Below are 18020 nucleotides of genomic sequence, written 5' to 3' on the forward strand. Positions count from 1 at the left end.
AGTCCGCGTAACCGAGATTGTCTATGGGTCGACAAGCCACGTTCCTGGGAAGTTTTCGGGCGCGCAGCAAGGCATACCGCTGCAGCGACCGCGCAGAACTTAGGCTACATGCCTTGCTCGACCAGCTTATCCCGCACGTATCACTCGTGGGCGATCTCTGTTTAGTTTCGCGACAGCGGACATAAAAATGCACGTCTTTCAGTGCCGCGACTCTATGAAGCGACCATTGATTCCTTCTTGTGAAGGCCCCTTTCTTGTTCAGAGAAAAGCTTGAAGGTTGTTCCCGGCAAATAAGTAACAGTGCTGTGTGACCGCGTCGAACCAACCAATATTGGACATTATCTCTTTAATTCTTCCGGCATTCACACCTAAGCCTCCAGCATTCGAGGAGGGGAGCCCCTGTAGCGACCGTCTGCCACTATACGTTGTCCCAGCTTCACGGAAATTCAGTTACCTTTCCTTTCCTCCTCGTGGCTTTCATTGCCCCATGCTATTTCTGTTACAGCTTTATTCCAGGCCGGGTTTTAATTTGTAATGAAGCCAATTGACTCTCTGTTCTCAACCTGCGAAAGCGTGAATACTTGCCTCCGATAAACCGAGTTCCCAACAGACCTATCAAGTTCGTCTGCTGTAAAGCGCTGACTGCCTCCGGACTCCTGTCTCCTTACGCGCACCCGCGCCCTACGAATCAGAACTTCACGTACAGACGAAATGAGCCTCTCCGCTTGATGAACACTTACGAACCCCCTCCCCCCATGCAGGTTTCCAGCGTAGCAGTTGGAGATTTTACCACAACGCTAACATAATGACCGACTTGAGAAAGTTTGTGTACTTTTAATAATACCAACTCAATGCAAACTGTTCAGATATCTGCTGCATGATTTTCTTATTTCATCGTTCTTAAAGTACAATTTCATGTGCAGTCTACGTTCATTATCTATCACGCGCCATTGCACGATAAGTCAGAAAAGCAAGTCATTAGACGCACTGGCACTGATAACATCGAAGTTAGTTACTTTACATCTATACTGGAGGGGGTTTGCTTCATCACCACCACCTCCCTACACGCACAACCCCACCTATAAAGCATTCAATACATTTATAAACCAAGCAATATGAAACGATAAGTGTCTATCTTTAAGTGACACTCCCAAAAATGCTCTTAAACGTATGCAGAACCACGACGCGTTTTCGACGCCCACACTTGGGCTATAAGTATTGAATGCGCTAGCATTCGCATGCCTAGCGAACTAGAAAATTGTCCGTCATGTAAGACAATGCAATAGCTCATAGCCCATAAACAATGGTTCATACCCCCGCAAGCAATGTCTCGTGCCCCCGTAATCAAGCAAAAAAAAATTCAGTGGTTCATAACCGCGTAAGTGAGATGCTACAATCGCTCAGAAAACAGTACGTACATTCATTGACATCACCTTTTCAACATACAACAGCATACGTTCCAATGAAGACCACGCTCACAATAAGCATCCGGACCACCAGTAAACCACTGACTAACTCGTTGAGCAATTGTATGGGTGGTTTTGATATACACGGTTGCTCGTGGAGTCAACACACAGCGAGAAAGGCATGGAGAACTGACATTGTCTATATCCCTTTTATGCCAGCGTGCACAAAATATTTATGTGTACACAAATACACAAGAATACGTAGGGCACTTAAACAAGTCTAGAGCACGCTTCGCGGGTCTATTCTAGTCGCCCGTGTCTACGCGGCCAAGTTCGCTGTCGCAAAGTGTCCGCTCTCACACGATGGGGGACTAACTCACGCGCAGAACCACAGCGTTGCACTCCGAATGCCCACAGCCGTGTCGTCTAGTGGACCTGCCACGCCCCGGCACCGGGAAAGAGGGGCGAAGAAGACTCTGGGCTCGCGGCGTGTGACAGGCCCGTTGGCGGCGAGCTCTGCTGGTTCTTGCCAGCGTAACAGGAGCAGAAGCACTGCTGGCGGCCGCGCGAGCTGCAGCACTGTTCGGTTTCGGCGGCGGCTCTCAGGCGCGACCGCAAGCACGGCCAGCAGTTCGCAACGCTAGCCGCCGTTGTCGTTCCTTGGTCCCCGTGAGCGTCGAACGGTTGCCCGAGTAGACGGTTAGCCGCTTGTGCTGCTTGGACTGCCCGGCTGTACGATTGAGACAGACCGTCTCACCCGCTTCTGTAACAGGCCGCACAAGGTCGTCGGCGTCCCGTGATCGTTCTGCCGAGCCGTCCAAATCCGAACTACAGCGCGCGCTCTCCTCGCATGCCACCCGCCGTACACCACCATGCAATCTTCCTTTTTTTCCTCGTCCTTTCGTCCCGCCAAATGGCCCTCTCCTCACACTACACCCCCCCCCCCCCCCATCTCTCAGTACGCTGTGTCGTGAGTTTGAATCCGGAGGCGGCAAACCGGCAACACTTTAGCGAAGATCACACAAGCAATGACTTGTGAACGCACTAGAACGGTTCAACGCATACACTGTACGCAGCAGTTCGGAGAGCGGGTCTCGACTCATCCGAGGGGCGTTAGCGGTCTAATTTTTAGGGTTTTCATACGGTAGTGTGGTATCTTTGCATGTAAGTCGCTCTTAGGCACTAGCCCGCCCTTAAGATTGGGAGAAGGGGTGCCCAGCTCTTCTAGTAAGGCTGGCGTGACTATGCCTCTGCCCGCAAAACACATTGCTCCGGTAAATTCTCGTGGGTTGACTATAGGTCATTTTGACTCTGAAAAGCGAGTGTAGATTCTTCCTTCTCGCTGAACTTGCTGGTTGTAGTCGGTCCGTCGGCAGGGCCACATCGACGGCTCACCAGGGTTGTGTGTGGTTCGGCGGAAGGTGGAACCCGCTTTCGGTAACGGTGGAGTTTTGCTGAACGCACTCGTTCCGGGAAACTTTAGCTGCTGCCTTCGGAGGCTTGATTTTCCGATTCGTAGTCTTTATTTCAATGTGTCTGTTCCGCACTGAATGTGCTTTATCGCATTCTTTCTAGTTGAGCATGGCTTCTCCTGAGGGGCTCCTGGCACGGGGGCAATGGGGGCGCATGTCTTTGCGTATCCTTATTTTTGTCATAGGACGTCACCCTCAACTTGACGCAGTCTTTTCCGTCCATCCATGTTGTATGGCTTTGAACCCGATTCGGATCGTCCAGTGAGACTGTTCCTTTTATATGTTCAAGTACAACACCATAAATCGCGTCCAGCGTGCACTTAGCGCGAACCTCTCCTACAAAAATTGCGTATCTAGGAAGACCATAGCTCCGGTATACCGGCCTGTAGGTCCCGGTAAACCTTTCTTTGGGCACCAATGACTGCCGCACCACAACGGTGTTGCATACAATGTCACGAAATACTCTAACGGGGCCGTTTCCTAGGAACCCTTTTGTCACAGGCTTGTCACCAATTTGGCCTTCAGTTAAAACATGCCAACTAAATCACTCGCTCGCAGCCGGTATTCTTTCCCCATCTTTAAGAACGAGTTAACCGCTATCAGTCAGCTCATGCTCTGATTTGTCCAACGAGACCATGCAGGAGGCTTCTTTCCTGTCCACGTTGCAGGTTGGCCAAATATTGCCGTTGTGAGCGATCTTCGCACCCATCTGCTCATGTGCGGGGAAGCTTCTTTTTGTCCGGGACCAGCAGTCCGCGGCCCTGTGTCCCACTTTGTCGCACAAGAAACAACGTTCGTCACCTCGAGTCGTCTTCTTGCCCGACTGCGACTTTGATGCAGAGGCGCCCATTGTGTTGGTATTCCCTTCCTGGCTGAGGTTTTGTAACATTTGGGCTTCCACGAATCTGTCTGCATTTTGGGAGCAGCCCTTCAGCGTTCGGCAGCTCCGGTCGTTCAAGAACACCGCTAGTGGTGGACAGCAGCCCTTGACGAATTGTTCGGTAGTAATCATGTCTCTGAGGCTAGCATAACTTTTCTCTTTCTCCACCTTTTGCAATTCGACCCAGTGATCAAAATAACCGGCTAAGACTAAGGCAGTCATTTTCAAACCAAAAAACAAGCTTATCCCTCCGCATGAAGATATTATTTTGAATTCACGTCCTGTAGAAATAGTAGAGCAGTTCAAATGCCTAGGGGTTATATTTTCCTCCAATATGTCATGGGATCATCACGTTAATTACGTCTCAAACAAAATAGCTCAAATCACTGGCGCTATAGGTCGTTTAAAAAACATCCTACCTACACAAACTAAAATGCTGGTTTACAACTCAATCTTCAACTCGCATTTGAATTATTGCCAACTAGTTTGGGGTACCACAACCTTCACTAACCTTGAACGCATTCACCTAATCCAAAAAAGGTATCTCCGGCATGTGTATAATACGTCATACCGACATCCAAGTGCAGCTTTATTTAGTCATTCTAGAGTAATTAAAGTACATAATCTCTATAAATATCGTCTCAGTGTCGTCTTTAAATCGTAAATTAGGAATAATATAACCAATCTCAAGAAATTAGCAGAACTAAAGAAAAAAACGTTAAGCTATCCAACAAGACATGGCGAGGAATGGATAGTACCGACACCTCGACTTAAACTTGGACAAGAACGCCTTCACTATATTCTTCCATCTCTTCTTAATGGCTATAGTCTCATTAATTTTAATTTGTTTTCTTGTTCGCGCGAGGAGCTTCGTACTGTGTGTTTAAATAACATGGCTTGAGTTTACTTGTGTGCACGCATTGCTGTTTCGTGTATCCTTCAGTGATTACTTGATATACTTATCTGTTTGTTTTTTGTACAAGTTCCAGTACTGCCTCCCTGCTGAATTTTAGGTTTGTAGACTTGTCAAGCTACCCTGGTGTAGCTTTTTTCTGCAACCCCTCCATCTGTACTGTAAGATGGGAAAATAAATTGAAATTGAAATTGAATTGTGGTGGCATACTGCATAGCAGTCTCGTTGTCTACAGGCCTGGCATGACGAAACATTTCACGGTATCCCTCAGCAGTGTACCGAAAACGCTGCAACAGTATCGTCTTGAGCTGGACACAGTCCAGGGCAGCGTGCGGGTCAAGACGACCAATGACCGTTAGCGCTTCGGCGGTCATGCAAAGACTCCGCGAGAGCGGCCAATTTTCTCGCCTGCCATTCTTGGCATGTTGCGACACGTTGAAAACTTTGCGAATAAGCATCGAGGTCACCTCTGGATTCATTAAATGGTGGGATCAGTCGGTGCGGACTGCAAACGGTTGTCATCACGGGCGCACTCAAGCTAGCCGGCGCGGCGGCCTTAGAAGCCTGTGAGCTACCGCCACTCTCCTAAAGTTCGAGCTTAAAGGGACACTAAAGCGAAAAATGATTTCTTCTGCATCAGTAAATTAACTTTCTACAACATCAAAAAGACCACTCTTACAACGATAAGATGTTTGGTAAGCCAGAAAAAGCGCAAGAACGAAATACGGGTGGCGACGCCTACTTCAGTTCCCGCCCCTGGTGGCTGTGACGTAATGAATTTTTATGGCATCTTCTAGGACCTACTAATTATATATAGCGGTACAGATTGACTACATTGTGTTCTAAAGGAACCAGATATTGAACATGGAAAGTTTCAGGAACCTTTACTCAGCCAACGCGGCCCAAATGCGAAAACATACTTTGGAATCCCTGACGTCACGATGACGTACCGGCGCGGGGGTTTCGGCGCGAAATTAAAATACTGATACTTGGACCTTCATTTTCTCATCTAATAATCAAACTATTTTTTTGAAATGCCTGCCTGCAGGGTTCTGAGGCAATGCTTCATTAGTCTAAACTGATTTATTGTTTCGCTTTAGTGTCCCTTTAAGTTCGAGGACTTCCTGCTCTTGCCCTAGCAGTTTATGCTGCAGGCCCATTTGTTCTTTGGCTACATTGCGCTCCTCTATTATCTTATCGCGCAGTCTCGCACGTTCCACCTCCACCCAATCTCTTAACGCTGCCTCTTTCAGACCCAGCTCTTGACCTAGACTGTACAATTCGTCGGTCTCCATGTCATCCCTCCGTGCGTGAGCGTTGGCTATGGATGGTTAAAGGCAATCCTGGCAGGCTCGCCAAATGTGATATACACGGTGGTTCGTGGGCCCAGGGCTCAACACATAGCGAGAAAGGCATAGATAACTGACATTGTCTATATCCCTTTTATGCTAGGGCGCGCAGAACATTTACACGTACACAAAGCACAAGAATACATACAGCACTGAACCAAGTCTAGGGCACGCTTGGCGGGTCTATTCTAGTCGTCCGGGTCTACGCAGCAAAGTTTGCTGTCGTAAAGTTCCGCTCTCGCCCGACGGGCGACAAACTCGCTCGCAGAACCGCGGCGTTGTCGTCGGGGTCGTCTAGTGGAGTTGCCACGCCCCGGCACCGGGAAAGGGGGCGAAGAAGACGCTCACCGCACTGGGCACGAGGAGTGTGACACGCCCGTTGGCGGCGAGCTGTGATGGTTCCTGCCAGCGTAACAGGACCGGAAGCACTGCTGGCGGCCACGCGAACTGCAGCACTGCAGCGTTGCAATGGCGGCTCTCAGGCGCGACCGCAGGCACGGCCACCAGTGCGGAGCGTTAGCTGCCGCAGTCTTTCCCTGGTCCATGTGAGCGTCGGACGCCTGCCCGAGCGGACCCGCTCGTGCATGGGCTGCCCGGCTGTGCGATCGAAACGGAGCCGCCTCACTCGCTTCTAGGACAGGTCCCACCAGGTCGTCGCTGTCCCGTGATCGTTCTGCCGAGCCGTCCACATTCGAGCCGCAGCGTGCTCTGGCCTCGCGTGCCGCCCACCGCGCATCACCAATCCATCGCCATCGAACAATGACAAGGAATTCTGTGTTGCTAGATAATCAGCAACGTTGTTGCAGTCGGTTACAGGTTTAGTAAAATAGGAATACTGTGAACAGGTCATTGTTGTTGACAACGATTTTACTAAGTAAGTATGTCGCATGCGCGTAGCGTCACTGCTGGAATGGCTTATTATTTTCGATGTGCCAATGTTGTAGTGCCCACTTACTACCTAGAAAAATAACTTCAAGCGACGAAGCGATTCCTATTTGTAACATACAGGTATTGGCTTTTTTTCTTTCGAGGTCCGTGATCGATTTACGGCGGCTATAGGAATAATAGATACATCTCACTGCTTTTTTTAGCTCTTTCTAATTTGTAGATATCGGTATTCGTGTAGGGATCCCAGATTATCACAGCATATTCTAAGATTTGTCGTGTCACATCATTATAAGCAAAGAACCGAGTTTCAGGTGGAGCCAACCGCAATGCGCTCTTTAAGAAGAACAGTTTGTGAAGAGCATTGGCGGAGGCAATATCAATATCTTTTTCTGCAAGAAAGTTTGTTGGAAGTCCAGAGGCCCACATAGTTGTAGCACGTGGCTTCAGAACACGCGCGTTATTAATATTTTTCTCTCCTTCAGCTGAGGTGTGATACTTATTCGTGCATGCTAATTCTCAGCGGACCCACGTGGTGTCAGAAAGAACAAATGGAGTAGTCATACATAGCATACCAGTCGTATTACATGCCTGACTGAAGCTCGGCCACTATGGTCCCGAGCCAAGCTTGAAGCTCCTATGCCAGAGCCCAACTCGCGTGCCGGGCCCGGGCTTTCGGTTTTTCCCTATTCTGTGCACTGCTTCAGTTTCAACTTTTCACTGTATACAAACGTTTTAGGATTACGTAAATTATCACCGAGGCAGTTGAAGCTAGTAACTATCAGCCGGCTTCATTTTTTTGCGTTCAGTGACCTCGTTTTCGCAGACCACAATCAGACTGATGCACTTGATATCGGTTCCTTCAGGCGCGGACTTCTCAATACATAGGCGTTAAGCAGTACTACATTGTAACTTGAAATCGCATGTAATGTTCTCCAATAATGTGAAACAACTGAACTGGCATATCCTTAATGACTTCAATACCACTTGATGGACCTCTGCACTAACGTTATACCGTTGTTTTTTGGCATGACATAGTAGGAATATTCTCATCGGATTGGTCCAAGGGCCTATGGCTAGGGAAGCACACTCGCCGCCCTCCTGTCAAGTGTGCGACCCCAACCTCCAAAAAAATTCCTGGCTACGTCCCTAAATTGGCCCTTTTACAGTTCGGCATCGCAAGTTACGTCAACATTTCTGGCGGAATTTTTAGCGGCACTTCCAGGGGTCTGAGCAAGCTTCCCCCAACCATGTCACCAAAAGTACATTCAATAATTGCGCTCTCTCCCCTTTGTCTGTTGTGCAACAAAATAACATCAAGCGATATTTTTTTTACTGACCTGTCTTCCGCGCACGCCGGCAGGAACACATTGCGACTTCTGACTTTATAGGTGGCGTGCGCAAACTACCTAGGGCAACACTCGTCTCCCGCCGCCAACAAGGCATGTAATACTAACTTGCTCAAAACGCCACAGTTTCGACTCCCCCCGAAAAGATGTTTAAAATTTTTGTTCCCTCGTTTGCTGCATTTTCTATTTCTGTCTGATAGCTCTCTTTTCATTTAATTGAAACGTGGGTTATACAATGTGCGGCTGACTACTTCAATTACGCTGTGCTATTCCCTATTTGATATTTAGTATTGATCTTAGAAAGCCTAGAGTCACAATAGTTATATTGGGCCGGGTGATTCTTCGACAGTCCCTCGCAGTGGATATTCACCAGAGCTCTTATGCCATCCGAATCATTTTCATCATTCTGCTGCCGTATGTCCAGTTTAACTTTTCCCTCTGCACAGCTTCTCTAACATCCTTGTTTTGACTAACTAGCGCGATAACTTATAAATTAAGAATCTTTTCTTTCTAGAGGTCCAAAAATTTTTTATTGTTTCAGCGCTACTTGTGGAGGCCATCCTTTGATAAAAAAGTGAACCCATTTTAATTGTACTTTCAGTTGATATCCATGATATCTATTTCATCCTGGGCAATATTTTGTCATTTGTTGTGTCCGTTTGCGGCTATTCGATAAAAGGGACTTGGGAATTTATGTTTTTCAATATCTCACAGACTGCAATACAATTGAAAACTAGAGCTTTCTTCCAGTACAATACGTCTCAACAGTGTGATTACTTTTTGCTTGTTCTTTACCATTATTGCCTGCCCTAAATTTGTATTAACACGTTCGCTAGCACTGACGAGTATCATCATGACCTTTTGTACCAATGCGACAAATGCCGTTTGTGCCGCTGGCGTTCAACCCTACCCTGACAACATTCGCGCTGTCCAGAACTTTCCTGTTCCGTCTTCCGCCGCCGACGTTAGCAGCATTGGTGGGCTATGCTCGTATTTCCGTCGTTTTGTTATGAATTTCGCCGGAACCGCTTGCCCGCTCACCTATCTACTTAAGAAGAACATTGCTTTCACATGGGGCCTTGCTCAAACCAAAGCCTTCTCTGTCCCCGTACGCTTGCCCTCGTCTCTCCCATTGCTGGCTGATTATGATCCGTTTGCCGCCACTGAACTTCACACGGACGCCAGCGGCCATGGGATCGTGGCTCTCGTTCAATTGCAGCGTAAGGCGTAGCGCGTAATTGCGCATGCGCCAGCCGTTTCCTGTCACCCGCCGAGAGGAATTCTTCAATTACCGAACGAGAGTGCCTGGCATTATTTCGGGCAGTTGCCGGATTCCGCCCCTACTTGTACGGCCGCACATTTTCCGTGGTTACCAATCCCCACGCCTTGTGCAGGCTCGCCTCTCACAAAGGCCCCACTGGATGATTGGGTAGACGGGTGCTTCGGCTCCAAGCATATCCATTTGCTGTTTCTTACAAGTGAGGCCGCTTCCACAAGGACGCCGTCATATTGTCGACCACTCTGAATATGATGCGTATGACACCGACCCCTTCGTCCTGGCCGTTTCTGATCTGCACGACATCGGCACTGGACAACGCCATGACGACTGCTTACGCGTTCTCATTGATCGTCTCAATTCTGGACATGCCCGCGGTGCCCACGCTGCGCATGTTCGTGCTTAGTGACGGCGTTCTCTACGGTAGCAGCTTACGCCCTGAAGGACCAGAATTTTTACTCGTTGTACCACGCCACCCCCGTGCATGAGTTCTTGAGCAGTTGCATTACGCTCATACTGCAGGCCACCTCGTCATTTCGCGTACTTACGACCATGTACGTTGCCGCTTCTACTGGCCAGGTCTGTACCGCTCTGTGCACCGCTACGTTGCAGCCTGCGCGCACTGCTTTCACCCCATCGATGCCCCCTCAGAACCATTCTTTCGCGTCCTTCTCGACCTTCTCAGCCCTTTTCCGACGTCGAAATCTGGCAATAAATGGGTCGTTGTCGCGGCTGATTACGCGACCCAGTATACGATCACGCGAGCTTTGTGCACAAGCTGTGCAACTGAGGTGGCGGATTTCCTTTTACATGACATCACCCTCTATCACGGTGCAGCCCGGCAGCACCTCATTGATGGCGGCCGCACCTTCTAGTCCCGAGTAGTTGAAAACATACTTCGGTCCTGTTCTTCCGAGCCCAAGCTTTCCACCGCCTACCACCCGCAAACAACAACCGGACTGGCGGAGCGGCTCAATCGGATGTTGACAGAAATGATGTCTATGTATGCTTTCGACGATCACAGTGGTTGAGACCGCACGTTACCCTTCGTGACTTTCGACTATAATTCGTCCTGTCACGCGACCACTGGCTTTTCACCCTTTTACGTTCTCTTCGCCGATACCATTCTTTGCTCTTTGACACACTGCTTCTTTCCTCGACGAACACTCCCACTGTGCATGCTCAAGACGTCTTTGCCTGGGCTCACCCGGTACGCCACATGGCCGGCTCCCGGCTTACTGAGTCGCAGGCCACGCAGAAGATCCGGTACGACAGCCGACATCGAGACGCCCGATTTCGTTTTGGCTCCGTTGTCATCCTACGGACACCATGTCGGCGCGTCGGCTTGTCTGAAATGTTGCTGCCGCGCTACACAGGGCCTTACACGATATTGCATCAGCTTGGCGATGTGACCTACGAGATCGCTTCGCTGGACTTGCGTGACCCCAACGACGTTGAGCATGTGTACCGGCTGAAGCCTTATTTTGCCGCGAGTTCATCTCCTTTATAGTTACCGCCGAGACGGCGCCTTTAAAGGTGGGGCCTAATGCGAAATTTGAGCTTCGCTGCAAACGTGTTTTCATGTCGCGATATAGTGGCTGGCGCTGAAATTTTTTTTCTCGTGTGGCACGTTGCAAACGAAGCCAAGTGTGGCGTCACTGCCTCGCTAATCGGGAGATCGCGAGAGGCGGTGAGTGAGTCATTTCACAGCGGCTGCCGCAGAAAAACCTCCGCTGATTCTGCACTTTGTTTCCATAAAGACGACGAACCCTACCATGACGGCATCTGGTAGCGATCGCCGCCACAAAGCCCGCCTTGCGCGGCACTACGCTCTTCTTTTCACACTTTCGCCATTCTCTTTGCCTCCGCTTTCCGCCGCATGGTTCCGCTGCGCCCTCCTTCTCCGTTTTCTTCCTCGCGCTCTCTTCGCTATCGACGACTTTCATCTACCACAGCGCTCCGCGTTCACTTTCATCCTGCACTGTGTTCTTTCGCTCGGTTACGAGGGACAATGCCGACACTCGCCGCTGGAACGGGCGCGTAAGCTACGCTCTAAGATACCTCGGGCACGAACCGATGACGACCTCCATGTTACAGTGACGGTGAAGAAAGCAGCTAATTGGAAATGACGAAACTTCCGTTTTAATGGGCGAACTTGTGCCCTCAAAAATAGGCTGCACTTAAAGAACGGCGACAGTGGCGAACACAGTCGGCGATCATCGAAAATCTGATCAGCGGGTCAAGAGCATCGGCTTTTATACATCAGTCATGAAGCTTCCAGATTAATCGCTGGTGCCCGCGTGTCTTCCAGAAAGTTCTACACCATTCGCGTCACGCATACATGAAATCAGATTACACAAGGTTCGGTGATAACAGACAGCGGATAGAACCATCGATAGGTTTCGAGAAACTTCCGACACATGCAGGTGCGTCCTGCTGTGTGCAATATTTGTTAGGCGGTGAAGCGTGGTCACCCGATAAAGATGAACAAGCATACGTGTCAATACCCCCTCTTAAAAAGCATCGTCCCGATGCTACAAACATGACAGGAGAGCGAAACACAAAAGGACACTTATGAGTCAAAAGTCCAAAGTAACAGTCCAAAGAAAAGAAAGTCCAAAGGTCAGCAATGCACAGTCCCAACGTTCATTAGCGCTTGTAGAACCGTTTAAGAAACGTCGGCTTCCGTCCTTTTTTCTTCACCGATGCACAGATGCCCACGGGCTTTTCCACGGCGGGATGATGTCGTCGGGAAGTCTTTCGTTGAGTTGTCTTAAAGCTTGAAGTGCTCGCGTTGAAACTCGGTAAGGGCTCTGGTAAAGTCGAACGCACTTTTCGGTTATTATGCGATGTTTTGCGAGTAGTGTTTGTCGAATCCTCGATGACGTCGAAAAGCAGTCTTTGTATCGTTGGAGCAGACTTCTGAGCGGTTGCTGCTTAATTATGGAGAGGCTTGTATTCATGTCGAAGTCTGGTTTGGGAACTACGGTCGAGGGGCAGATGCTGCAGAATCCGAGAGAACAAACGCATTGCCGGTTTCCACAATTTCCGCAATGTACACGATCGTTGTGCCCTTGTTGATGGGCTTGAACTCCTGGCTGAAGTTTGTCAGCATCACTTTCATTTTCCCCCGTGCAGTCGAGCGATCCCTCTTGCGACGCACATTTCACGGTTGAGCGATATACGTTGGTCACCCTCGATGACGCCTTCTACGTCAGCGGTTGTTACGGTGCCGACGGAAATAACAGTGTTGGAGCGGGGCGGGAGGCTCACTTGATCTTGGAGCACACTCATGGCGTGGTGACTACGAGAGGTATCCGGCGTTATAGCTTTATTTTCCAACAGCGCTATCGACTTCGACTTCAGGTCCATGATTGCGCCGTGTTGGTTCAGGAAGTCCATGTCGACAATGGCGTCTCGTGAACACTGTTGGAGGATAACAAAAGTGGTAGGGTAAGTCTGGCCATGAACGGTAGTTCTCGCTGTGCAGATTCCAGTCGGCGTTATTAGGTGTCCTCCAGCTGTCCGGATTTGAGGGCCTTCACATGCAGTCTTAACTTTCTTCAACTAGGTGATAAGAGGTCCACTCATCACGCAGTAGTCGTCTCCTGTGTCCACTAAGGCGGTGACTGCATGGCCATCAAGAAGCACGTCGAGGTTGGTGGTTCTTTGTGTTGCGTTGCAGTTAGGTCTCTGCGTCGGATCATGGCTGCGTCTTGTTGACGTGTGGCTGGAACGTCGCGTCGTCAGATCTTTTTTTTTTTGTCGGGGTATTTTTTGGTTCTAAGCTTCGTCGGCATGGCGGCGTCTCGTTGATATGTCGTCAAGATCGTCTTTTCGGCGTCTTTGTCAGCGGCGGAGGATCTTCGTCAGTTCGACGAACAGCAACCGCACCTCCATCGGTTGCTGCTTTTACTTTTCTGGATATGGGCTCGCAGACTAGCCCCGGGCTGGGCCAGTTTATGGTCGGCGTTTCGGGGTCAGGTAGCGGCCGGGGGACAGCAAACGGTTGTCGTGGGCTCCACTTACTGTCGCGAGGTAGTCAGCGATATCGCGAGGCCGGTCACTTTGCTGCGGGCGCTGCGTGTTGACGGCAATCCTTGGAGGACCCTAGTCAGGGTATGGGCATTGGTGGTAGACGTGGCCCGCTTCTTCGCAGTGATAGTGCAGCGGGCGGTGGTCGGCGGCGCGCCATACATCTGTCTTTCTTGGGCGCATGGCGGCAGACGGGCGAGTTGGTGGTGATGGTGGCTGACGGCGGCATCGCGGTGTTACAGGGCCTTGGGGCGGGCGCGGAGGGGGACCTTGACAGCGGGCGGTGGCGGCAGCGCAGGTCATCGCTTCCGGCACGGGAGGCGGTGATTCGGGCTGCACTTCGGAAACGCCCAGTGACTGCTAAAGTTCTTCCTTGACGATGTCTGCTACCGAGGACACCTGAGATTACGACGAAGGAAACATCTTGCATAGTTCTTCGCACACAATAGCCCTGATGGCCTCTTGGAGATCACCGGAGCCCAGTGCCTGGGTTGCGCACTGTGGCGTGAGCACTTGGCGGTTATATTGCCTTGTGCGCATTTCCTAGAGTTTCCTCAATCGCCGTTGCCTCTGTCAAGAACTCAGCTACGGTCTTCAGAGGGTTGCAGATCAGACCGGCGAAAACTTCTCGCATCAAGAAGCGGACTTTTTTCTCCTCGGACATTTCCGGGTCGTCGTGCCAGAAAAGACGGGTCATCTCTTCCGTGAGGGCATTGGGTAGTTGTCCTCTGGTTTCCAGCAAAACTACGGCCCTTTCTTTTCGGACAGCGATCGTGAAGGCCTTCAGGAAGTTCCTGCGGAACAGGTCCTACGTTGTAAGGGTGGATTCCCGGTTCTCGCACCAAGTCCTCGTGGCATCTTCCAGTGAGAAATACACATGACGTAGCTTATCCTCAGAGGTACAGTTGTTGAATATTGAAATCCTTTCGAAGGTTTCGAGCCAGGTTTCCGGATCCTACGACGAAGCTCCACGGAAGGAAGGGGGCCACGTGGGTTGTTGAAACACAAAGGGGGACGCTGGGGCTGTCGTTGGGGTTGTTGAGCTTGCCGCGGTCTTCCTGGTCGTATCAGGCGATGCTCCGGGGGCAGTCCTTGCAGCCTGCGGCTAGCTCGCTGGTGTTGGGCGACGTTGTTGTTGTCATAGGGTTTCTGGCTTGGATCGCGGCTTTGCGGGGGCGTTCGGTACATGAACGCACTGGCGCTTCCACTAGATGTCACTTAGTAGTGACGGTGAAGAAAGCAGCAAAACTGGAAATGACGGAACTAGCGTTTAATTGGGCAAACGTGTGCCCTCGAAAACAGGTGTTAGGAATGGCCTGCTGAGATGCCAACATGCAAAGTTTTTCAGCCAGCTGCAGCAGCAGGGTTGGTGTTTTCTGGGAAGCCACCGTCATTCTCCAGTCGAACGGCGCCACTAAGTCTACTGTGTGCGGAGGACAATACGCCGCTTCCGCGACTCTCCGTCGCGGGAAGGCCAAGATGAGTTCGACGAAACAGGCGTGTTACTGAACCCGCCACCGCCGACGTGGTCTGCCGTGAGCGGGGAAGTTCCCGAGGGAATGTATCTGGCGGCAACGTCCCACGCGCCTCTCAAGACGCATGACAATGGAGAACCGGCGGCCACACTGCGAGGGTCAGCTTGGGGAATAAGAGGCGCCCCCTTTGGTCAAGACGTAAGCTCCGAGTTCTGCGAAGCCCGTCTGGCCTCGGTGGGGGCAGTGAAAGCTGTGCGTACGTGTGTGTGTAAGCCCTCCCGCTCAAAGGCGGCTCAGTTACAATGACTCGAACATTTCCCTCATCTAGGGACCTAGGGAGCACGGAGTGTTTATAAGCAGCTGTTTGTCGGCTGCTAGATTGTGCTTGTCAATGTGCTCGTCATCGTGCTCGTGAGCGTGCTCGTAAGCTGTGTGCTGTATGCTCGTCTTGCGTGCTCCATTTGGGAGCCACGCTCGACTGTCGAATGTATCTCTTGTTTAAAATGTAAATACTGTAAATGAACCCTGTACGCCTAGTTCCTCCCGAGTTCCTTTCTACGACTTACAACCCTTACAATTGGTGGCAGCGGCGAGATCGTCCGACAACTCCTACAACTTAATGGCTGCGGTGAGATCGGCCTACGGCTCATAGATCGGCCTACGACTCGTAGACAGCAACGGCAGCTCATGGACTTTGGCACATGGTGACCGACCGGTATCCTGATCAAGTTGGAGGCGACTTGGGATTGACTACCTCTGACTGGGTACGGCGGAGAAGGACTGGTGATATGGTGCTGCTTCAGTGGGTAAGCGTTTGGTTTTGGCTGTAAGATTTACCAGGCTTCAATTTCTATGTGTGTGTAGATTTGATTCGCTGGGGATCTTTTACTTGCATTTTGATTTGTGTGGGTATCGCAGCAAGTATTGTGTGACTGACAGCAGAGCCAAAGCTTAACGTAGCGACCATGGTCCTATTGTGTTTGACGAGAGCTGACCTGTTGTGGTTGTGTGAAGAGATCGATGTAGACGTAGAGGAGGACTTGACGGAAACAGAGTTTCGTAAGACCATTCTGCAAAGCGGCAATGATTTGAAATTCGTAGAACAATTAGGTAAACGAATTCTAAGCAAAAGACAGGAACGGGAATCAATTAGGCAAGAACGCCAAGAGCGTGAGCGAAAACCCCAAGAGCTTGAAAAGGAAATGGCAGCAGTGAACAAACAGATGCATGATTTGCAGCAGTTAAACGCATGAAGTTGACAACGGCTTGAGAAATCTGTAGGCGGGACGCAGCGAAAGTGGCAGGAAGTAGATAGCAGATTTTAGTCGAAAGCCGAGAGAAGTAGTAGCACCTGCGAGATTAGCAGCACGTCCATAAGTGAACTCGAAGTGCAAGCAGCTAACGATGCCTTAGTGGCAACAGAGGCCGTTAAAAGCCGTAATGAGAGCGACGAGGTGCTAAGCCACCATAGCACTGTAGAGACAGCTAGACCAGCTGTGAATGAATTAGCACAGTCACCGCGCGTGTGCGTCGCATGTAACGTTAGCGAGGTCGTTAGCGAGGTACAGAGTACTGCTGAACCAGCAGACACGAGCACCCATGTCGAGCCAGATCTGCGTGCCGAAGTGAAGTGCCAGCTAGACGATGCAGTTTAGGGCAGTTCGCAGGATTGCGAGCTCCGTAGCTCAAGGAAAGACAACTGCATTGTTCAAGGATCGGTGCAACTATCCGCCAGTCTAGGTAGGCAAGAGAGGGATGATTTACTTATGAATCATTCGGACTGTGCGGGTGGGACAGCGATCGAGACCGACGAGCTGTGTGCCGATGCACAGCGTGAGCTGGGCAATGCAGTAGAGGGCAGTTCGCAAGAGCGCGAGTTGCATAGCTCGAGTAAAGACTTCTGCATTGTTTCGGAGTCGGTTGAGCTGTCTGCCAGTCGAGACAAAGGAGGAGCTGATTTAAAGGAAAATCACTCCGACTGTGCGGTTAGGAGAACGATCCGGGCCGACGAAATGTGTACCGGCCCGCACGAGGCGCGAGAAGGCGGCATGAGAGGGAGTTCGAAGAAAAAGCGCCGTAGAAAGAAGCGCCGTAAAGTTCGGAATGCAGTGGCTAAGGTAGCGCAGCCAAAGACGGCGACAGACGCAAAAAGCAAGGGCGCGAGGAAAAGAAAGGTGCGGTCGTCGTTGACGATGTTGGCGCTTCAAAGACGTTCGAGCCACCGGTCAAAAAGAGACCGAGAAGCATGTTCTGCACGGACGCGGACAAAGGGCACGGGGCAGTTACGTTCCTCGTCGTTCCGTCGTTCTTTTCGGAGTGCAACATGTAGTGCGAAGGAGCGCAAGGTGGCAAGCCGAGACGAGGTGGTAGGGAGTCGTGACCCGGTCAATCGAGATCGTGATGAAAGCCTGGCGCCAGGACGCAAATTGGCAGGAGACTGTAACGTCTTGGAGGAGCTGATAGTGTGTCAGCCCTTTTGTTGTTCCTCGGTAGCCAGAGAAGCTTTCGAACCGCGACCACCTCGAGTACGGCTCAAAAGTATGAATCAGACGTAAACGTTTAGAACGGGAGGCCAAGAGAGCTTCCGTACAAGTGAAACGTGTTGTGTTGTTTTAGCATTTGAAAATTTCGCGATTTAAGATTAGACTTTCTTTCAGTATGCAAGGTATGAGCTCTGTTTATGTTTTCGTTTGAGAAGCTCCGAGATTTGAAAGATGCGTTTTAGATAAAACTTTAGTTTCGCGAGTGCTAGTTAATGAGTAGATAGGCTTTCTTTTTTTGTGTGTGAGTAACCTGACGGTCAAGGTTATCGTTGAGAGGCCTATGGTAACGCGCGTATGTATTAACCTTCTTCTCTTAAGTGTTTTTGAATTTTCGAAGGTTAAGCGCGTAGATTTTCAGTTACTGCGTAATTTGCACTGAAAAGCGTCTTTAGTTCCATTAGCGCGTGTCCTGTGCGAACAGAAGGAATCAGAAGGTT

This window comes from Dermacentor variabilis, chromosome 6, assembly GCF_050947875.1.
Source record: "Dermacentor variabilis isolate Ectoservices chromosome 6, ASM5094787v1, whole genome shotgun sequence".
In the NCBI taxonomy this organism is placed as follows: domain Eukaryota; kingdom Metazoa; phylum Arthropoda; class Arachnida; order Ixodida; family Ixodidae; genus Dermacentor; species Dermacentor variabilis.